Below are 25,108 nucleotides of genomic sequence, written 5' to 3'. Positions count from 1 at the left end.
CCGTCACCACCACTGCAATATCCTGGACAAACATGCCCTCTTGAGCATCCATACAACATCCATCAAACTAACCGATGCCAGTCTGGTCTTCAAAATCCTCCATGGTCTAGCCCCACCCCCACTTTCCGATTTTTTCACTCCCAGCAGCAGGTTCACCAGAACTGTTGTACCGGGTGACTTGGCTGTTCCATTAAGGACAAGTACATTTAGCCAATCAGCCCTCTCCTTGAGAGCTGCTAAGACCTGGAACTCCATTCCAAGTTACATCCGCAATATTTAAACACACAGATCATTCAAACACACTTTCAAAACATGGTTAACTAACTAACTAAATAACTACACATGTGAACACAACAGCCATGCAGAACTCTAACCCCATATGCTTGCCTGTACCTAATATGTAGTATTATTGTTTGCTTATACATTGTCTGTACATGTCTGCTGTATATATTTTGCATGATGTGTTTTTAACCTGTTCTTTAACTGTATGCCATATATGTTTTTTTATTTGTATTTAATTTTTTTTATTATTTTTTAAACAAACACATAAACAAACATGACAACACACGATAAGATATACAAGCATTAATTGTCAGGGCACATCCAATGAGATTACATTTGAGTTAATTGTCTTATATAAGATGCCATATATGTTATGCTTTCTTTTTTAGCAGCTTTTTAACACCAGGCCCAGGGACAACAGTCGAAAATTTGCTTCGGCTGTCTCACACATTGACTTTTATGTTCATTAATGTGTGCTGTCCCTGTTCAAATAAAGTTTAAACTGAAACAGATTTTTTTTTCTTACAGCGCTAGAAACTCTCTCGTCTTGCCGTGCCGCGGAGGAGAGGAGCCTCTCTCCGCCCGGTGTGTGGAACCTGCTTTTTTTGACACAAAATGAAACAAACTCAAAACTGCCCTTAATTTAATATAGAAATGTCAACCTGGCTGCATGGGGGAGTGTTTCAGGAGGGCATGGGGAGTGGAGCTGAGGTTGATCTTGGCAGGAAGGAGTAGTTTGCTTTTAGTGTCTCTCTTCCCCCCAGAATGCACTCATACGATGTGGCAGACCATCAAGCGGGCGTGTGGATGATGCAATAATATACCTGCCGCAGAGGACCTAGGCCACCCCGGACAGATCCAGACAGAGGACCTAGTCCACCCCGGACAGATCCAGACAGAGGACCTAGTCCACCCCGGACAGATCCAGACAGAGGACCTAGTCCACCCCGGACAGATCCAGACAGAGGACCTAGTCCACCCCGGACAGATCCAGACAGAGGACCTACTCCATCCCGGACAGATCCAGACAGAGGACCTACTCCTTCCGCCGTAAACGTTTGGATGTTCGGACCTTGGTTCGTTACGTTGGCATTCAAATTATAAATGTTTATAATATTTTTTATATATATATATTTTATGTGTCTATTCATTCTGTTTAAACCAATAGTTTTTTTTCTTTCTTCTCAGTTGCAGATAAAGATTAGGCTACACTAATAATATAGTATTAAAACTGATGAGTTATATTCATTAAAGAAAGTTGATTTAATAAAAAGATTTAACTTATTTAATCAGATTAATCACTTTATTCAAATTGAGGATTTAGTTTAAGGATATTTATTTAAAAAGTGTTTTTATTATTATTAAAAACGAAGGTTCGAACGTCCGTTAGAAAAACCCTGACGAAGTTCGACGCACAAAAACGGGCTTCAGGGACAGCTCCCGACAGAGGACCTATTCCCCCCACGTACAGATCCCGACAGATCCCGACAGTACACGCTGCCGATTATGTACTTCGACTTCTCCGGCGCCTTCGATATTATTCCCCAGCCCAGAGACTCTGCTGGAGGATCAACTGGAGGCCGTGCGGGTGGATGATGATGTATCCATGGTCTCTGGACGGAGGACTACCTGGCGGTGCAGGACACAGTGGTGCAGAGCTCTGTGAAGCGTGGTGTTAGAGCTCTGTGCAGCGTGGTGTTAGAGCTCTGTGAAGCGTGGTGTTAGAGCTCTGTGAAGCGTGGTGTTAGAGCTCTGTGAAGCGTGGTGGAGAGAGCTCTAGTGAAGTGTGGTGTTAGAGCTCTGTGAAGCGTGGTGGAGAGAGCTCTGTGAAGCGTGGTGTTAGAGCTCTGTGAAGCGTGGTGGAGAGAGCTCTGTGGAACGTGGTGGAGAGAGCTCTGTGAAGCGTGGTGGAGAGAGCTCTAGTGAAGCATGGTGTTAGAGCTCTGTGAAGCGTGGTGTTAGAGCTCTGTGAAGCGTGGTGGAGAGAGCTCTGTGAAGCGTGGTGTTAGAGAGCTCTGTGAAGCGTGGTGTTAGAGAGCTCTAGTGAAGTGTGGTGTTAGAGCTCTGTGAAGCGTGGTGTTAGAGCTCTGTGAAGCGTGGTGTTAGAGCTCTGTGAAGCGTGGTGTTAGAGCTCTGTGAAGCGTGGTGTTAGAGCTCTGTGAAGCGTGGTGTTAGAGCTCTGTGAAGCGTGGTGGAGAGAGCTCTGTGAAGCGTGGTGGAGAGAGCTCTGTGAAGCGTGGTGTTAGAGCTCTGTGGAGTGTGGTGTTAGAGCTCTGTGAAGCGTGGTGGAGAGAGCTCTGTGAAGCGTGGTGGAGAGAGCTCTGTGAAGCGTGGTGGAGAGAGCTCTGTGAAGCGTGGTGTTAGAGCTCTGTGGAGCGTGGTGGAGAGAGCTCTGTGAAGCGTGGTGGAGAGAGCTCTGTGAAGCGTGGTGGAGAGAGCTCTGTGAAGCGTGGTGTTAGAGCTCTGTGAAGCGTGGTGTTAGAGCTCTGTGGAGCGTGGTGGAGAGAGCTCTAGTGAAGCGTGGTGGAGAGAGCTCTGTGAAGCGTGGTGGAGAGAGCTCTGTGAAGCGTGGTGTTAGAGCTCTGTGGAGCGTGGTGGAGAGAGCTCTAGTGAAGCGTGGTGGAGAGAGCTCTGTGAAGCGTGGTGGAGAGAGCTCTGTGAAGCGTGGTGTTAGAGCTCTGTGGAGCGTGGTGTTAGAGCTCTGTGAAGCGTGGTGTTAGAGCTCTGTGAAGCGTGGTGTTAGAGCTCTGTGGAGCGTGGTGGAGAGAGCTCTAGTGAAGCGTGGTGGAGAGAGCTCTGTGAAGCGTGGTGTTAGAGAGCTCTAGTGAAGCATGGTGTTAGAGAGCTCTAGTGAAGCGTGGTGTTAGAGCTCTGTGAAGCGTGGTGTTAGAGAGCTCTAGTGAAGCGTGGTGTTAGAGCTCTGTGAAGTGTGGTGTTAGAGCTCTGTGAAGCATGGTGGAGAGCTCTGTGAAGCATGGTGGAGAGAGCTCTGTGGGGAAAACCACCGGCAGCTGAAATGTCATCGAGACAAAGGAGATTGTTGTGGATTTCAGGAAAAAGAAAACGGTCCCATCTTCTCCGGCCCGCCTCGGCGGGAGTGATGTGGAGATCGTGGAGCGATGTGGAGATCGTGGAGTGATGTGGAGATCGTCGAGGTCTTGGGCGTCCAAACTGGAACGGCCCACCAACACCGAGGCCTTCTTATAGGGGTGCTATTGGCCTAGGCTTTACTTCCTGAGAAGGCTCAGATCCTTCCATGTCTGCAACAAGCTCCATCAACGTCATCTTCTACGCTGTGGTGTCCTGGAGTGAAGGCATCAAAGCAAAGGACGCAAAGTAAACTCGTAAAGATGCCTGGGTCTGTCAAGCTTGTCACATCGGAGGACAGAATGCCGGAGAAACCACTGGCGTTCCTGGATAATGCCTGGATAACGCCTACCACCCCCTACACAGCATGTCAGCATGTAAAGAGCACCTTTAGCATCAGACTCGGTCAACCCCGGCATGCGTAAAGGAACGACACAGGAGGTCATTGTTGACGGGTGCTATCAGACACTACAATTCATCTGCCTTTTGTCAGGCCACGCTGACATTGAACTGCTCATATATTAAACTTGACATTGAACCGTTCCTGGACTAAACATGCTTTTTTGCGTTTATCTTTAACACTCTGCCCGTTGCACATCAGGGCTACCAGAACACTTGAATATATCAGGACTGCTATTGAACCGGTGCTTACCTTTGTGTTTTGTATTTGCTCATTATTCCGGTCACCTTGCTCGTGGCAGACTGTGATATGTGACTTGATATTTGATGGTGTTTGAATGTTTGAATATTTGTGTTTGTGTACCTGTTGTCCTCTGTGGTTTGATGTGTCTGGCTGCTATGACAATTGAATTATCCTCTTAATAAAGTTAACTATCTATTAACTTTCGCCTCTGTGGTGAATTTACTTTAATTTGAAAAGGGTAGACTTGCATAATCCACCCTAAAACAGAATTCAAATATGTTACAGTACATACACCGCCGATGACTGAAAACACACTTCTTCAATCAATATCTGAAATACAACTACAAAAGAAACTTCTTACTGTCTTTTACTATTATGCACTTTGCTACTAGGTAATCTACTATGCTAGTATGTCTATGCATTCAATACTGTAGCACTCAAGTTCAACACTGTTTGACCAACAATCTTACTGACCTTGAGCTGCCAGAGTCGTACCCTTCCTGCTGACTTGTTGTACAGAACATGTAAGTCACTTTGGATAAAAGTGTCAGCTAAATGACTAAATCAACTTTGACTCGTTAATCACAGGGAGTTTAATCAATGTTTGCAAACAAGAACAACTGTCTTGCAAAACTCAAAAGACCAGAGAATAATCTGATATCATCAAATAAAAAATCTTGGAACCGTTCTGCTGAAAGTGAATGGAAAAATAACAAGTTGTTCATTGTCACATGCAGTCACAGATATTGATTGAACTGTCCAATATCATAGAAATAAATGTGCGGCTTCCATTGTATGGATTTTTATTTTTAAAAGCAATAGCTATAGTCTGTTAAATTACTCTTGTGACCCACAGCTCAGTTAGTCTGAGCAAACCCAGACAACTGTGTCACACAGCCACAAAATTGAATTTGTCTGGCCCCCCATAATTAGTGACATCATCCAGATGCACAACTCCTTGTGAGAATCACTTGGCAAACATGATACTTTTCTGAGTCGAAACTTCTAGTGTCTAATGACTAGACAAATACAAAATAAAGCTAGCTTCTGTTTTGAAGCTCAAACTAAAATGTATATCCACAAATACAGGTAACTATTGGCCTATTGATTGATTGGAGTAAGCAGTTATTGCATCCATCCCCCATTCACATATATACTGGCAACACCCTACAATCCTTTAAATCAGACCTCAAAACCACCTGCCAACACCCTACTGTCCTTTAAATCAGCCCTCAAAACCACATGCCAACACCCTACTGTCCTTTAAATCAGCCTCAAAACCACCTGCCAACACCCTACAATCCTTTAAATCAGACCTCAAAACCACCTACCAACACCCTACTGTCCTTTAAATCAGCCCTCAAAACCACCTGCCAACACCCTACTGTCCTTTAAATCAGCCCTCAAAACCACATGCCAACACCCTACTGTCCTTTAAATCAGCCTCAAAACCACCTGCCAACACCCTACAATCCTTTAAATCAGACCTCAAAACCACCTACCAACACCCTACTGTCCTTTAAATCAGCCCTCAAAACCACCTGCCAACACCCTACTGTCCTTTAAATCAGCCTCAAAACCACCTGCCAACACCCTACTGTCATTTAAATCAGACCTCAAAACCACCTGCCAACACCCTACTGTCCTTTAAATCAGAACTCAAAATCACCTGCCAACACCCTACTGTCCTTTAAATCAGCCTGAAAACCACCTGCAACACCCTACTGTCCTTTAAATCAGCCCTCAAAACCACCTGCCAACACCCTACTGTCCTTTAAATCATCCTCAAAACCACCTGCCAACACCCTACTGTCCTTTAAATCAGCCCTTAAAACCACCTGCCAACACCCTACTGTCATTTAAATCAGCCCTCAAAACCACCTGCCAACACCCTACTGTCCTTTAAATCAGCCCTCAAAACCACCTGCCAACACCCTACTGTCCTTTAAATCAGCCCTCAAAACCACCTGCCAACACCCTACTGTCCTTTAAATCAGCCCTCAAAACCACCTGCCAACACCTTACTGTCCTTTAAATCAGCCCTCAAAACCACCTGCCAACACCCTACTGTCCTTTAAATCAGACCTCAAAACCACCTGCCAACACCCTACTGTCCTTTAAATCAGCCCTCAAAACCACCTGCCAACACCCTACTGTCCTTTAAATCAGGCTCAAAACCACCTGCCAACACCCTAATGTCCTTTAAATCAGCCCTCAAAACCACGTGCCAACACCCTACTGTCCTTTAAATCAGACCTCAAAACCACCTGCCAACACCCTACTGTCCTTTAAATCAGCCTCAAAACCACCTGCCCTCAAAACCACCTGCCAACACCCTACTGTCCTATAAATCAGCCTCAAAACCACCTGCCAACACCCTACTGTCCTTTAAATCAGACCTCAAAACCACCTGCCAACACCCTACTGTCCTTTAAATCAGCCTCAAAACCACCTGCCAACACCCGACTGTCCTTTAAATCAGCCCTCAAAACCACCTGCCAACACCCTACTGTCCTTTAAATCATCCTCAAAACCACCTGCCAACACCCTACTGTCCTTTAAATCAGCCCTTAAAACCACCTGCCAACACCCTACTGTCATTTAAATCAGCCCTCAAAACCACCTGCCAACACCCTACTGTCCTTTAAATCAGCCCTCAAAACCACCTGCCAACACCCTACTGTCCTTTAAATCAGCCCTCAAAACCACCTGCCAACACCCTACTGTCCTTTAAATCAGCCCTCAAAACCACCTGCCAACACCTTACTGTCCTTTAAATCAGCCCTCAAAACCACCTGCCAACACCCTACTGTCCTTTAAATCAGACCTCAAAACCACCTGCCAACACCCTACTGTCCTTTAAATCAGCCCACAAAACCACCTGCCAACACCCTACTGTCCTTTAAATCAGGCTCAAAACCACCTGCCAACACCCTAATGTCCTTTAAATCAGCCCTCAAAACCACGTGCCAACACCCTACTGTCCTTTAAATCAGACCTCAAAACCACCTGCCAACACCCTACTGTCCTTTAAATCAGCCTCAAAACCACCTGCCCTCAAAACCACCTGCCAACACCCTACTGTCCTATAAATCAGCCTCAAAACCACCTGCCAACACCCTACTGTCCTTTAAATCAGATCTCAAAACCACCTGCCAACACCCTACTGTCCTTTAAATCAGCCTCAAAACCACCTGCCAACACCCGACTGTCCTTTAAATCAGCCCTCAAAACCACGTGCCAACACCCTACTGTCCTTTAAATCAGCCCTCAAAACCACCTGCAACACCCTACTGTCCTTTAAATCAGCCCTCAAAACCACCTGCCAACACCCTACTGTCCTTTAAATCATCCTCAAAACCACCTGCCAACACCCTACTGTCCTTTAAATCAGCCCTTAAAACCACCTGCCAACACCCTACTGTCCTTTAAATCAGCCCTCAAAACCACCTGCCAACACCCTACTGTCCTTTAAATCAGCCCTCAAAACCACCTGCCAATACCCTACTGTCCTTTAAATCAGCCTCAAAACCACCTGCCAACACCCTACTGTCCTTTAAATCAGACCTCAAAACCACCTGCCAACACCCTACTGTCCTTTAAATCAGCCCTCAAAACCACCTGCCAACACTCTACTGTCCTTTAAATTACTCTTGTGACCCACAGCTCAGTTAGTCTGAGCAAACCCAGACAACTGTGTCTCACAGCCACAAAATTGAATTTGTCTGGCCCCCCATAATTAGTGACATCATCCAGATGCACAACTCCTTGTGAGAATCACTTGGCAAACAGGATACTTTTCTGAGTCGAAACTTCTAGTGTCTAATGACTAGACAAATACAAACTAAAGCTAGCTTCTGTTTTGAAGCTCAAACTAAAATGTATATCCACAAATACAGGTAACTATTGGCCTATTGATTGATTGGAGTAAGCAGTTATTGCATCCATCCCCCATTCACATATATACTGGCAACACCCTACAATCCTTTAAATCAGACCTCAAAACCACCTGCCAACACCCTACTGTCCTTTAAATCAGCCCTCAAAACCACCTGCCAACACCCTACTGTCCTTTAAATCAGCCTCAAAACCACCTGCCAACACCCTACTGTCATTTATATCAGACCTCAAAACCACCTGCCAACACCCTACTGTCCTTTAAATCAGAACTCAAAACCACCTGCCAACACCCTACTGTCATTTAAATCAGCCTGAAAACCACCTGCAACACCCTACTGTCCTTTAAATCAGCCCTCAAAACCACCTGCCAACACCCTACTGTCCTTTAAATCATCCTCAAAACCACCTGCCAACACCCTACTGTCCTTTAAATCAGCCCTCAAAACCACCTGCCAACACCCTACTGTTCTTTAAATCAGACCTCAAAACCACCTGCCAACACCCTACTGTCCTTTAAATCAGCCCTCAAAACCACCTGCCAACACCCTACGGTCCTTTAAATCAGCCCTCAAAACCACCTGCCAACACTCTACCATCCTTTAAGTCAGACCTCAAAACCACCTGCCAACACCCTACTGTCCTTTAAATCAGCCCTCAAAACCACCTGCAACACCCTACTGTCCTTTAAATCAGCCCTCAAAACCACCTGCCAACACCCTACTGTCCTTTAAATCATCCTCAAAACCACCTGCCAACACCCTACTGTCCTTTAAATCAGCCCTTAAAACCACCTGCCAACACCCTACTGTCCTTTAAATCAGCCCTCAAAACCACCTGCCAACACCCTACTGTCCTTTAAATCAGCCCTCAAAACCACCTGCCAATACCCTACTGTCCTTTAAATCAGCCTCAAAACCACCTGCCAACACCCTACTGTCCTTTAAATCAGACCTCAAAACCACCTGCCAACACCCTACTGTCCTTTAAATCAGCCCTCAAAACCACCTGCCAACACTCTACTGTCCTTTAAATTACTCTTGTGACCCACAGCTCAGTTAGTCTGAGCAAACCCAGACAACTGTGTCTCACAGCCACAAAATTGAATTTGTCTGGCCCCCCATAATTAGTGACATCATCCAGATGCACAACTCCTTGTGAGAATCACTTGGCAAACAGGATACTTTTCTGAGTCGAAACTTCTAGTGTCTAATGACTAGACAAATACAAACTAAAGCTAGCTTCTGTTTTGAAGCTCAAACTAAAATGTATATCCACAAATACAGGTAACTATTGGCCTATTGATTGATTGGAGTAAGCAGTTATTGCATCCATCCCCCATTCACATATATACTGGCAACACCCTACAATCCTTTAAATCAGACCTCAAAACCACCTGCCAACACCCTACTGTCCTTTAAATCAGCCCTCAAAACCACCTGCCAACACCCTACTGTCCTTTAAATCAGCCTCAAAACCACCTGCCAACACCCTACTGTCATTTATATCAGACCTCAAAACCACCTGCCAACACCCTACTGTCCTTTAAATCAGAACTCAAAACCACCTGCCAACACCCTACTGTCATTTAAATCAGCCTGAAAACCACCTGCAACACCCTACTGTCCTTTAAATCAGCCCTCAAAACCACCTGCCAACACCCTACTGTCCTTTAAATCATCCTCAAAACCACCTGCCAACACCCTACTGTCCTTTAAATCAGCCCTCAAAACCACCTGCCAACACCCTACTGTTCTTTAAATCAGACCTCAAAACCACCTGCCAACACCCTACTGTCCTTTAAATCAGCCCTCAAAACCACCTGCCAACACCCTACGGTCCTTTAAATCAGCCCTCAAAACCACCTGCCAACACTCTACCATCCTTTAAGTCAGACCTCAAAACCACCTGCCAACACCCTACCGTCCTTTAAATCAGCCCTCAAAACCACCTGCCAACACCCTACTGTCCTTTAAATCAGACCTCAAAACCACCTGCCAACACCCTACTGTCCTTTAAATCAGCCCTCAAAACCACCTGCCAACACCCTACTGTCCTTTAAATCAGCCCTCAAAACCACCTGCCAACACCCTACTGTCCTTTAAATCAGACCTCAAAACCACCTGCCAACACCCTACTGTCCTTTAAATCAGCCCTCAAAACCACCTGCCAACACCCTACTGTCCTTTAAATCAGGCTAAAAACCACCTGCCAACACCCTAATGTCCTTTAAATCAGCCCTCAAAACCACGTGCCAACACCCTACTGTCCTTTAAATCAGACCTTAAAACCACCTGCCAACACCCTACTGTCCTTTAAATCAGCCTCAAAACCACCTGCCCTCAAAACAACCTGCCAACACCCTACTGTCCTATAAATCAGACCTCAAAACCACCTGCCAACACCCTACTGTCCTTTAAATCAGCCCTCAAAACCACCTGCCAACACCCTACTGTCCTTTAAATCAGTCCTCAAAACCACCTGCCAACACCCTACTGTCCTTTAAATCAGACCTCAAAACCACCTGCCAACACCCTACTGTCCTTTAAATCAGCCCTCAAAACCACCTGCCAACACCCTACTGTCCTTTAAATCAGGCTCAAAACCACCTGCCAACACCCTAATGTCCTTTAAATCAGCCCTCAAAACCACGTGCCAACACCCTGTCCTTTAAATCAGACCTCAAAACCACCTGCCAACACCCTACTGTCCTTTAAATCAGCCTCAAAACCACCTGCCCTCAAAACCACCTGCCAACACCCTACTGTCCTATAAATCAGCCTCAAAACCACCTGCCAACACCCTACTGTCCTTTAAATCAGAACTCAAAACCACCTGCCAACACCCTACTGTCCTTTAAATCAGCCTCAAAACCACCTGCCAACACCTGACTGTCCTTTAAATCAGCCCTCAAAACCACGTGCCAACACCCTACTGTCCTTTAAATCAGCCCTCAAAACCACCTGCAACACCCTACTGTCCTTTAAATCAGACCTCAAAACCACCTGCCAACACCCTACTGTCCTTTAAATCAGCCTCAAAACCACCTGCCAACACCCGAATGTCCTTTAAATCAGCCCTCAAAACCACCTGCAACACCCTACTGTCCTTTAAATCAGCCCTCAAAACCACCTGCCAACACCCTACTGTCCTTTAAATCAGACCTCAAAACCACCTGCCAACACCCTACTGTCCTTTAAATCAGCCTCAAAACCACCTGCCAACACCCTACTGTCCTTTAAATCAGCCCTCAAAACCACCTGTCAACACCCTACTGTCCTTTAAATCAGCCCTCAAAACCACCTGCCAACACCCTACTGTCCTTTAAATCAGCCCTTAAAACCACCTGCCAACACCCTACTGTCCTTTAAATCAGCCCTCAAAACCACCTGCCAACACCCTACTGTCCTTTAAATCAGCCCTCAAAACCACCTGCCAATACCCTACTGTCCTTTAAATCAGCCTCAAAACCACCTGCCAACACCCTACTGTCCTTTAAATCAGACCTCAAAACCACCTGCCAACACCCTACTGTCCTTTAAATCAGCCCTCAAAACCACCTGCCAACACCCTACTGTCCTTTAAATTACTCTTGTGACCCACAGCTCAGTTAGTCTGAGCAAACCCAGACAACTGTGTCACACAGCCACAAAATTGAATTTGTCTGGCCCCCCCATAATTAGTGACATCATCCAGATGCACAACTCCTTGTGAGAATCACTTGGCAAACAGGATACTTTTCTGAGTCGAAACTTCTAGTGTCTAATGACTAGACAAATACAAAATAAAGCTAGCTTCTGTTTTGAAGCTCAAACTAAAATGTATATCCACAAATACAGGTAACTATTGGCCTATTGATTGATTGGAGTAAGCAGTTATTGCATCCATCCCCCATTCACATATATACTGGCAACACCCTACAATCCTTTAAATCAGACCTCAAAACCACCTGCCAACACCCTACTGTCCTTTAAATCAGCCCTCAAAACCACCTGCCAACACCCTACTGTCCTTTAAATCAGCCTCAAAACCACCTGCCAACACCCTACTGTCATTTAAATCAGACCTCAAAACCACCTGCCAACACCCTACTGTCCTTTAAATCAGCCCTCAAAACCACCTGCCAACACCCTACTGTCCTTTAAATCAGAACTCAAAACCACCTGCCAACACCCTACTGTCATTTAAATCAGCCTGAAAACCATCTGCAACACCCTACTGTCCTTTAAATCAGCCCTCAAAACCACCTGCCAACACCCTACTGTCCTTTAAATCATCCTCAAAACCACCTGCCAACACCCTACTGTCCTTTAAATCAGCCCTCAAAACCACCTGCCAACACCCTACTGTTCTTTAAATCAGACCTCAAAACCACCTGCCAACACCCTACTGTCCTTTAAATCAGCCCTCAAAACCACCTGCCAACACCCTACGGTCCTTTAAACCAGCCCTCAAAACCACCTGCCAACACTCTACCATCCTTTAAGTCAGACCTCAAAACCACCTGCCAACACCCTACCGTCCTTTAAATCAGCCCTCAAAACCACCTGCCAACACCCTACTGTCCTTTAAATCAGACCTCAAAACCACCTGCCAACACCCTACTGTCCTTTAAATCAGCCCTCAAAACCACCTGCCAACACCCTACTGTCCTTTAAATCAGCCCTCAAAACCACCTGCCAACACCCTACTGTCCTTTAAATCAGCCCTCAAAACCACCTGCCAACACCCTACTGTCCTTTAAATCAGCCCTCAAAACCACCTGCCAACACCCTACTGTCCTTTAAATCAGCCCTTAAAACCACCTGCCAACACCCTACTGTCCTTTAAATCAGCCCTCAAAACCACCTGCCAACACCCTACTGTCCTTTAAATCAGCCCTCAAAACCACCTGCCAATACCCTACTGTCCTTTAAATCAGCCTCAAAACCACCTGCCAACACCCTACTGTCCTTTAAATCAGACCTCAAAACCACCTGCCAACACCCTACTGTCCTTTAAATCAGCCCTCAAAACCACCTGCCAACACCCTACTGTCCTTTAAATTACTCTTGTGACCCACAGCTCAGTTAGTCTGAGCAAACCCAGACAACTGTGTCACACAGCCACAAAATTGAATTTGTCTGGCCCCCCCATAATTAGTGACATCATCCAGATGCACAACTCCTTGTGAGAATCACTTGGCAAACAGGATACTTTTCTGAGTCGAAACTTCTAGTGTCTAATGACTAGACAAATACAAAATAAAGCTAGCTTCTGTTTTGAAGCTCAAACTAAAATGTATATCCACAAATACAGGTAACTATTGGCCTATTGATTGATTGGAGTAAGCAGTTATTGCATCCATCCCCCATTCACATATATACTGGCAACACCCTACAATCCTTTAAATCAGACCTCAAAACCACCTGCCAACACCCTACTGTCCTTTAAATCAGCCCTCAAAACCACCTGCCAACACCCTACTGTCCTTTAAATCAGCCTCAAAACCACCTGCCAACACCCTACTGTCATTTAAATCAGACCTCAAAACCACCTGCCAACACCCTACTGTCCTTTAAATCAGCCCTCAAAACCACCTGCCAACACCCTACTGTCCTTTAAATCAGAACTCAAAACCACCTGCCAACACCCTACTGTCATTTAAATCAGCCTGAAAACCATCTGCAACACCCTACTGTCCTTTAAATCAGCCCTCAAAACCACCTGCCAACACCCTACTGTCCTTTAAATCATCCTCAAAACCACCTGCCAACACCCTACTGTCCTTTAAATCAGCCCTCAAAACCACCTGCCAACACCCTACTGTTCTTTAAATCAGACCTCAAAACCACCTGCCAACACCCTACTGTCCTTTAAATCAGCCCTCAAAACCACCTGCCAACACCCTACGGTCCTTTAAACCAGCCCTCAAAACCACCTGCCAACACTCTACCATCCTTTAAGTCAGACCTCAAAACCACCTGCCAACACCCTACCGTCCTTTAAATCAGCCCTCAAAACCACCTGCCAACACCCTACTGTCCTTTAAATCAGACCTCAAAACCACCTGCCAACACCCTACTGTCCTTTAAATCAGCCCTCAAAACCACCTGCCAACACCCTACTGTCCTTTAAATCAGCCCTCAAAACCACCTGCCAACACCCTACTGTCCTTTAAATCAGCCCTCAAAACCACCTGCCAACACCCTACTGTCCTTTAAATCAGCCCTCAAAACCACCTGCCAACACCCTACTGTCCTTTAAATCAGGCTCAAAACCACCTGCCAACACCCTAATGTCCTTTAAATCAGCCCTCAAAACCACGTGCCAACACCCTACTGTCCTTTAAATCAGACCTCAAAACCACCTGCCAACACCCTACTGTCCTTTAAATCAGCCTCAAAACCACCTGCCCTCAAAACCACCTGCCAACACCCTACTGTCCTATAAATCAGACCTCAAAACCACCTGCCAACACCCTACTGTCCTTTAAATCAGCCCTCAAAACCACCTGCCAACACCCTACTGTCCTTTAAATCAGCCCTCAAAACCACCTGCCAACACCCTACTGTCCTTTAAATCAGACCTCAAAACCACCTGCCAACACCCTACTGTCCTTTAAATCAGCCCTCAAAACCACCTGCCAACACCCTACTGTCCTTTAAATCAGGCTCAAAACCACCTGCCAACACCCTAATGTCCTTTAAATCAGCCCTCAAAACCACGTGCCAACACCCTACTGTCCTTTAAATCAGACCTCAAAACCACCTGCCAACACCCTACTGTCCTTTAAATCAGCCTCAAAACCACCTGCCCTCAAAACCACCTGCCAACACCCTACTGTCCTATAAATCAGCCTCAAAACCACCTGCCAACACCCTACTGTCCTTTAAATCAGAACTCAAAACCACCTGCCAACACCCTACTGTCCTTTAAATCAGCCTCAAAACCACCTGCCAACACCTGACTGTCCTTTAAATCAGCCCTCAAAACCACGTGCCAACACCCTACTGTCCTTTAAATCAGCCCTCAAAACCACCTGCAACACCCTACTGTCCTTTAAATCAGACCTCAAAACCACCTGCCAACACCCTACTGTCCTTTAAATCAGCCTCAAAACCACCTGCCAACACCCTAATGTCCTTTAAATCAGCCCTCAAAACCACCTGCAACACCCTACTGTCCTTTAAATCAGCCCTCAAAACCACCTGCCAACACCCTACTGTCCTTTAAATCAGACCTCAAAACCACCTGCCAACACCCTACTGTCCTTTAAATCAGCCTCAAAACCACCTGCCAACACCCTACTGTCCTTTAAATCAGCCCTCAAAACCACCTGTCAACACCCTACTGTCCTTTAAATCAGCCCTCAAAACCACCTGCCAACACCCTACTGTCCTTTAAATCAGACCTCAAAACCACCTGCCAACACCCTACTGTCCTTTAAATCACACCTCAAAATCACCTGCCAACACCCTACTGTCCTTTAAATCAGACCTCAAAACCACCTGCCAACACCCTTGTAGCTGAGGGGCTACACAACCCGGACTGTATTAAAGATTGTTTAGATTAAACCACTACTAAATATTATTACTTGCCAGACAGTACAGTTAGATAAATATGGCAGACACTCAATTGACGGCACGGGGACAAGGATATCAAGTTTACAGTATTTTAATAGTCATATCACTATACAACTGAATTATTACGTTGCTCTTTTAATAGTAGAATGATAGTAGAATGTCAGAGTATCAAAGTCAGGGGGAATGAATAATTCCTAGGTTAAGAATACTCGACCGGAGCTCTGCATGGAGTGAGAGAGGCGATACAGGGCAAAGCGAGGGGGATAGCTGGAGACGATGATTTTCTCCATGGAGTTGTAAGCTCCAGAGGATTTGAAGAATAGTCGGATAATCCTGTGGTCACTGAAGAAAAGGGGGTCTCGTACGGATCCAGTCCTTGTAATCCAAGTGCCCGATGGCAGGGTTAATAGCTCTTAATCCAAAGCCCGATGGCAGAGATGGTAGCTAGCTAGCTTCGTTTGTACTTGAAGCTAGCCCGATGACGGTCTTCAGGGAGTAGTTAGATCCAAATGCTGATGGTCTTAACTATACGCTTCTCCACGTTACTTCGCTTACACAAGTCACTATACTGCGCCAATAATGGTTCTACAATATTATGGTCGTATCTAAGTAGCTACTAGCTATCCGTAACGATACACCGCGGGTAGGTCTGTGTACAACGGTACCGAACGTATTACAATCTCGCTCGGCTGCTTCTCCTGTTCTGCTACTGCCGACTCATTACTTCCACTGCTCACATATTCACTCGTTCTGCTGTTAGGTTAGGTTACTTCTCGTTTCTCTGCTTTCGTTCACACACTACGGCTGCTTGCGCCATCTACAATATATATTTTTTTTATCCACTTTTTCTCCCATTTTTCCATATTTTCTCCCATCCCAATTTCGTATCATCCAATTCAACCCTCCCCTGTCACGAACGCTGTTTCTTGCCTCCCACAAGCCGGCTGCAATGTGGACTAAGTCATACATAGCACAAGTCCCCTCCGGTACTTGAGGTAACAGCAGTCGCATCTTTTCACCTGCGCAGCTCGATCTCTCAGTGTCGAGGAGTAACGCGTGGGAGGCTCACGCTGCCCCCGACACTTCCTGATTCTACTGCGCAGGCGCACCAACCGACTTGTAGGAGTCGCTTGTTCACAACGTTCGATCCCCACCCTTCAGTTTTCCCTCCCCGTAATACGGCCAATGTGTATTACTGCGGACGACCAGCCAAACTGAAAAACAATGTGGAGAGCTGGATTCGAACACGCGAATCCTAGCGTCTCCACACTGGTGGCGAGTGCCTTGCCCACTACACCACCTAGCCGCCCTCGCCATCTACAATATATATACTCAGAGTGATTTCTAGAGCGCAACCGAATTACTTGTCCGGAATCAATGCGCCTGCTAAGGGTATGTCTGAACTTGCCCGGACACGTCTTTGAACTTGTCTGAGGGGCGCGTCTGCTGGCGCCTCCAATGTCAAGGGCGGTGCCCAATGAGGCGAGCGGATAATACTATGATGCAAACGGAAGCTTAAAGGTATATAGCTTATATATATAAACAATATACAAGTTATACAAAATAATAAACGCAGATTCTCAGTGTTAATCTGGACCCTTCAGAACAGCCGCCTCCTAATTAGTCCGCACCTAATTAGTAAATAAATGAGGGCACAGATTAATATTAAGGTCAAGTCAACTTCTCCATAATGCGCTATGGGTAGTTGGAAACAATCTACAAAGTCAGTGGGTCATCGTCGTCGTCAGGGGAGTCAGGGATCGCCGGCAGCTCTATCAACTTGGCTACATGTCTGGTGTAGGTCCGCCCTTGGACGATGACTTCTGCCGCTCTGACCTTCCCATCGGAACCAGTGATCACTCTGCTCACACGGCCGGCCGGCCACGTAGCTCGGGGTAGTGACTGGTCTATTATCATCACGACGGTATTCACTGTCAGGTTGTCCCTGTCTTTAACCCACTGGCTGGAAGGGAGGGTAGGTAGCTTAGGAGGAAGCAGGCCCAAGACTGGTCGGCCAGTACTTGGCCGTGTCTCCACATCCTCCGTCCGTTCATCTCGTCCTGTCTGTACACCGTCTGAGGAAGGGCCGGGTCCGGCCGCGCCATCAAGAGGTGGTTGGAGATGATGGGTTCGATGTCAGCTACGTCGCTTGGAGCGTAGCTGAGAGGCTTGGAGTTCAGAACTCCCCCTTCTTGAGCCCTCAGGTAGGCCACTGTTCCGTACGCCACTTCTGAGGCGTCGCTGAAGACGTGCAGGTCTGTCTGACACTTCTCCAGTCGCACGGTAGGGGGGAAGTGACTCCGCGGGATGACCACCTCGCGGAGTGAGACAAGTTCACCCTCCCACTCTCTCCATGGGGTAGCTAGGTACTCGGGTATGGGGTCTTCCCAGCCCTGCTCCTTGGCCCACGGTTCTCTCACCGGCATCTTCGCCTGCTTCAAGAGTGGGGTTGCGTATCTGAACACTCCGTCGACCTCGACTCTCGTAGTCTTCTGATCTAGTAGAGTGGGCCGAACCATCTTGCGTTCGGTCTTGAATGGCATTGCGTCTAGTGTCCATAGCCTCTCAACGGGCTGTAAGAGAGTGTTGTCTGTGTCGCTCACCTTGGTGTAGAGGCAGCGTGTGGTCGTTGGTTGGCTGGCAGGTCCGTAGAGGGGGCCCTGGAGCGTCCACCCCAGTCGGGTCTTAACCGCGGCTGGGCATCCTTTGCCAACACCCTACTGTCCTTTAAATCAGCCTCAAAACCACCTGCCAACACCCTACTGTCCTTTAAATCACACCTCAAAATCACCTGCCAACACCCTACTGTCCTTTAAATCACACCTCAAAATCACCTACCAACACCCTACTGTCCTTTAAATCAGACCTCAAAACCACCTGTAACTTGTTCTTGTCAGAGACCAGCAGGGCTGAGTCGTCCGCAAACAGGAACAAGTTGCAGTCACAAGCTGACGACATGTCATTTGCATAAATTAGGAATAGTAGCGGTCCTAGTATGCTTCCTTGTGGAACACCACAGCTCACTGTGAGGGGGGGGGATAGGGTACCGTTTACCTCCACCATCTGTTCTCTCCCCTCCAGGTAGGATTGTATCCACTGATAGACTATCAAAACATATTGCTTTTAGCTTGTCAAACAGAATGGTGTGATTGACAGTGTCGAAGGCCTTTTGTAGGTCCAGCATGACCATGCCGCAGTATTTGCCCGCATCCACCTCTTGTTTGATGTGGTCGTTCAAATAGAGAAGGCATGTGTCAGTGGAGTGGGATGTTCTGAAGCCAGATTGGAATTCGTAGATTAGATTTTTTTCCGCGATGTACTTTTCGATCTGTTCGTATACTATTTTTTCCATGACTTTCGAGATGGATGTAATGATAGAAACAGGGCGGTAGTTGCCTGGGTCTAATTTGCTGCCCTTTTTGTGCAGGGGTGTTACTCTTGCAATTTTTAAGTCCTTGGGGACGTGTCCCTGTTTTATGGAGAGGTTTATTATGTGTGTGATGACTGGGGTGATGGCGGCTGCTGAGTCTCTGAGGAATTTGGAGGGGATGTTGTCATGGCCAGTGGCCTTGTTCGGTTGGAGGGCGCTCAGTTTTTTGAGTACCTCATCTGTAGTTACCATTTCCAGTTTGAAGTCGTCTTTGTGGACGCCTAGGTTCTTGTAGTATGCTACTATGTGTTCTACCCCATACTGCCCTGAGTGGGAGGGTAGTTTGTTTACCAGTGCTGTGGCTATGTTTGTGAAGAAAGTGTTTAAGTGTTGTCTGTCTTTATGTTTATGTTTGAGAACCTGGTTTTAAGTTTTTTACTGCAGCCTAGTTGATTGTTGAGTAATTTCCAAAGTTCACGTGGTTTATTTTTGTTTTCCTCCGTTTTGTCATTGATGACATTTTTTTAGCAGTTTTGATCATGGAGTTTACGTCATTTCTTAGTCTGTTCCTTTCTAGTTTGAGTTCAGTCACGTGGTCTTGGAGTTCACTGCTCGTGCTTTTGGTAAGCTTTGACTGAATTTTACGAAACTCAGAGCATTTTTTGTCTCTGGCTTTCATAGCGGTCAGTATTTCAGTGTGCATCCATGGCTCAGCGTGATTTTTTACCCTGGTGGTTCTTAGGGGGCCATGTTGTTTAGTATTGATGAAAATTTGGTTTTGAAACCAAGCCAGGTTTCTTCAACCAGTGTACCATTGAGTTCATCTGACCAGTCCAGACTCTCCAGTTCAAGGTTAAAGGCCTCGCTAGAGTAGGTTTTCAGGTCTCTAGATGTGACTGTTTTGTGACAGCCAGCCTTTTTCTTTAGCTTTTTGCGGGTACAGAATATCATATAATGATCACTTAACCCGCATTCTATAACCCCTTTATTGGAGATCTTGGACTTGTCAGAGGTCAGGATGAGGTCAATGGTAGTCTGAGTTGTTTCACATACCCTTGTGAGTTGGGTGATTAGCTGGATGAGGCCGTGCAGATCACAAAACCTATTGAAGGATTTGTAGACAGGTGCATCTTTTTGTTGCATATCCGTGTTCCAATCCCCAATAAGAATCATTTCAGCATCCTCAGCTCCAGCTAAGCACACATCCAGAGTATCATAAAAGCCAACAACATGTAGCAGACACGTTTGGTCAAAGCTCCGCTCCCGTCAACGTTAATTTAGCTTAAAAACCTTATTTGTACAACACTAATGAGTTTAAACATCATCGTATATATTAAATAAGACCTTCTACTAACTATATCAAAAGAAATAAAGATTCAACATGGGACCTAAGGAAAAGAAAGAGACTGGAAAGAAACTCGGAGGAGACAGTACAACGGCGCAAGTTGTGACACGCTCAGCCGCCAATACAACAGCACCGTTGTTGACTTGCCCCGTTGGGGAGACAGTAGTTGATAATATACCGGGCCCGACGACAACTTGCCCCGAGAGGGTGACAGCAGACGATAATATAACGGTAACGGCGGGGACGAACTCTGTGAGAGAGAAAGCAATGGAATTTGAGAAGAAAATATCCGTCAACTCCACCGTGACTCCCAATGCTCCAACAACCTCAACTGATACAAGCAGGGAGGGTACACCACCCGATTTCAGGTCTCTGACTATCCTGATAAAGGAGCGGATGGACGACTTCAAATCACACATCGATGCTAAATTCGAAGAGGTTAAAAAAGCGGCCGCAGAACAGGCCGGGCGTATTACTGCAGTGGAGAACACTGTTCTCGAAATCACATTGAAAGTCGAGGAGAACAAGAAGACTGTTCACGATGGATTCACAGAGATAGCGGAGGAGATACAACAGGTGGACAAAGCACTTCGGAAGAAAATACAAGACATCGAAGAAGCAATGGAGAGGCGGCTCGAGACCGAACGTTACTACCGCAGATATGATATCCGTATTGTGGGATTGGATGAATCAGTCATTTGCACAGACGACACATTTCCAACAGTGTTAGCTGGAATTCTAGGTAAACAGATCCTCTCCACAGCGCCGTTAATGGACCATTGTTGTAGAATCGGTACACGGGACCTAAAAGGCAACAGGACGAGGGTTATCATTGCTACTCTGCGCAAGACAGAAATAAGAGACACGATCATCAGAGGGGCACGCAAGCAATGGGGGAAACTGAAATATAATGACAAACCAGTGTCATTCTACGAGGATCTATGCAGGGAGGCCATTTCCCTACGTATCCCTTACAAAGAGGTGCTGCAGAGGCTATACAGGAGAAATCTTAAGCCCAGCCTGCGTTACCCTGCCTTTCTCTCCATCTTGGGGGAAGATGGTAAAAGATTCGAGTTACGCTCGCCTAAAGACGCCGATGAATACATGAGGCAACTTGATATCGGCCCCCGGGGACCGGTCGCACCATAGGATCAGAAGACAAGCCTACTCATCTCTCTCTTTTTCTCACTTTTTATTATTTTTATTAGAATGTAGAATATAAATATTTAAAGACTTTGCCACGGCTCAACTACAAAAGCAACAGCAGATATGCCTGTAGGCAACACTGAGGTACAAAGTGTTTAATACGGAACGATAGGCACTATATTTATAGACTTCTGGTTTCTGAGGAGGCAATAATCCAACAATGACATTGGGAACACTCTGGAATATTCTGGATTCTTCTCTTGACTACTCAGGGACACAATGGAATATACTGGAAAACACTAGAAGGTCATAACTCCTGGACAGGAAGACCATTCTGGAACATAACATCAGTGTTTACAAATTTACAAGGGTATTCTACAACTTTCTAGAATACACTGTACTCCTACAATGAAGGCCTGTAACAATAACATCCGGTATGTATAAGCATATGAACCAGAGATGGAAGTTCAATAAGGTTTTAAAAACATCCTCATCTAAAGGTATAAGCATGACAAGGTTATTCTAATATTTTAAGCAATTACTCCACTGCTTTAGGGATTTGCATAATTTAGTTCTAAAAATCTCTTTTTTTCTGTTGAGTTTTATTTTATTTCTTTTTTTTTTTGCTAGTATTTTTCTTCTCTCTTTTCTTTTTTCTGATGGTTCCAACATAAGTTAGTAGAAGGTTCAAATAAATATATCAATGGAGGTATATTTTTCATTTTTCACACTATTTTTATTACATTAATGGGAAGGCGCAAGACCAAAAGTGACATTCTATTGAATTAGAATGAAAGTTTTAGATCCTATGGCAATTAGCATAGGAAGATTAGTGTTAGAAAGCTCATTTTGGGCAACCCGGTGGCTTACGCGTAGGATGTGTCTATGGAACACAGTCCTGTACGACTCTCAGAGGGAGGGGGAATTAGGGGATTATTATTTGTATATATGTATGTTTTTAACGTCGGGACCTCAATAGTTGGATGTATATCTATTGTAGATTCGCACTCCAGAAGCATTACCAACAACTACACAACAACATGTATAGATTATGGCTAGTTTGAATATAATGATCTGGAATACTGGGGGAATAAATAATCAACACAAACGCAAAAGCGTACTCACACTGATGAAAAACGAACAGGTTGACGTGGCTCTGCTAAGCGAAACGCACATTTTAGGGAAAGACATAGCTACGTTAGCGGACAACACATACCATAACATTAGTCACTCTTCCTTTGGAACGAGAACTTGTGGAGTTGCCATAGTCGTTAAACGGAAGTTGAATATTGAATTAAAGGGAGTATGGTCTGATGCAGATGGTCAGATAACTATAGCTAAGATTGTACACAAGAACAGGAAAATAGCGTTGGTAGCGGTATACGCCCCAAATTTGTACGAAGCTAATTTCTTCACTACACTTACCAGAACAATGTTAGACCTTCCCGAATACTCATTTATAATTGGTGCGGATTTTAATGCCATTTGGGATCCAGGGATGGATAAATCTTATCCCTCCTTTTCCAACGAACAAAGAAATTCATCTAATGCATTAAAGGATTGGTCGAAGAATACAGGTGTAAATGACCTATGGCGATCACTCAACCCCACGACCCGGAAGTACTCTTGTCGATCAGCAATACATAACACACTTTCCAGAATAGATTATGTTTTTGCATCCCCGAGACTATTTGATAACTATTATGTGGAAATGATATCCAATGCATTGTCAGATCACTGTTACTTACTCCTAAAAGGATCATTTGGTATACTATCATCCCGTGCCCCAATATGGCGATTTAACTCGATGCTGCTTAATAACAAGGAATTCATTACACAATTCAAAGAAGCTCTTTCAATATTCCTACTGGAGAATGCGAATTCGGTGCAGGACCCCAGAATGTTATGGATGTCGGTAAAGGGAATGATCAAGGATTTCACCGATAGCTTTTCGTCCAAAATACGCAAGAATCGATGCTCAAAACTGGCTGAACTGGAAACGCTTTACTCTACGTTATTTTCTTCTTTACAATACAACGACTCGGTTCGACTGGAAACTCAAGTTAATGTACTAAAAAAAGAGATTAACGCCATATATAAACAACAATCTGAAATACAAATACGTAGCACAAGACAACAGCAGTACTCTCAAGGTTCTAAACCAAGTCACCTATTAGCTATGCGATTAAGAGTTAACGCAACATTTGCAGATATAACTACCATTAAAGCACAAGGACTTGTTACACACCCTAAAAAAATAAACGCGACATTCAAAGAGTTCTACTCCAACTTGTATAAATCAGAAACGACCTTCGATCAAAACAAAATGGACACATATCTTAATCAAATTAACCTCCCTAAACTTTCAGAGGATGACGCTAAACAGTTAGAAACACCGATCACACTAGAGGAACTCAGGAAGGCCATATCCGAAATGCAAAGTGGTAACGCTCCAGGAAGAGACGGTATCCCACCAGAAATGTACCTCTCATGTTGGACCCCTATTGGACCCCTATTACTTAATATGATTTTATACTCAGTCAAGGAGGGGAACTTCCATAAGAACGACAATATTGCACTCATAACAGTCCTCCTTAAAAAAGACAAAGACCCCACCGAGTGCGGTAGTTATAGACCCTTAAGCCTCCTCGGAACCGATATCAAACTGTACTCTAAGGTATTAGCCATCAGACTTCAAAAGCATATGACGTCTTTAGTTCATCCGGATCAAACTGGCTTCATAAGAGGCCGCTTGATCACTGATAACATAAGACGATTACTACACGTACTAGATGCCAACAAGGACGACACCACACCTAAGGCGATGCTGTCTCTGGATGCAATGAAAGCTTTTGACAGGTTGGAATGGTCGTATCTATGGGCAGTATTAGAAAGGATGGGGTTAGGAAAAGGATTCATTGATATGATTAAAGTATTATACAAAGATCCATCGGCCATAATTACAACAGGTATAATCACCTCTGAAATCTTTCCGGTATCACGCTCTTCTAGACAGGGTTGCCCTCTTAGTCCCGGACTATTCGATTTATCATTAGAGCCTTTAGCACAATATATAAGACAATCCCAATCCATAGAACCAATCGTAATCTAGGGCACACAACATAAAATTAGTTTATATGCGGACGACGTAATACTGTTTATGCAAAACCCCAACACCGCAATGCCTCATCTTCTCAAGTTGATTGAGGACGTTGGCGATTTATCGGGATTTAAGATAAATTGGCCGAAGTCGGCTTTCCTTCCACTTAACGCCCCTGCAAAAAAATATAACCCTCCCAGAAGAGATACCGATGGTTAAACACTTTAGATGTTTGGGAGTTGAAGTATTCCCTACCATAAGCCAAACGGTGAAGCACAATTACATAAAAATCCAAAATAAAATTAAATACGACTTTGACAGGTGGTCAAAGCTTAAAAACTCAGTACAGGCACGGGTATCAATAGTTAAGATGGACGTCCTACCTAGAATCAACTTCTTCAGCTCAATGCTACCGTTACCCCCTCCAGATGGTTACTGGAAAATATTACACTCCTCCGCATACAAATTTATTTGGAATAACAAACCACCACGTATAAAAAGATCCACCGCACAGAGAAACAAAGCCGACGGTGGTATGGCATTTCCACTATTTTAAGGCGTACACTTTAAGACCACTGACAACATGGTTTGATCCCCAAGCATCAGTATCCTGGAGAAATTTAGAAGAAAATAGTAGCACCACATAGACTGCAGGACATAGTGTACACCGAAT

Source organism: Notolepis coatsorum (assembly GCF_963971535.1).
Source record: "Notolepis coatsorum genome assembly, chromosome: 4".
Taxonomy (NCBI): domain Eukaryota; kingdom Metazoa; phylum Chordata; class Actinopteri; order Aulopiformes; family Paralepididae; genus Notolepis; species Notolepis coatsorum.
This window is presented reverse-complemented; position numbering follows the sequence as displayed.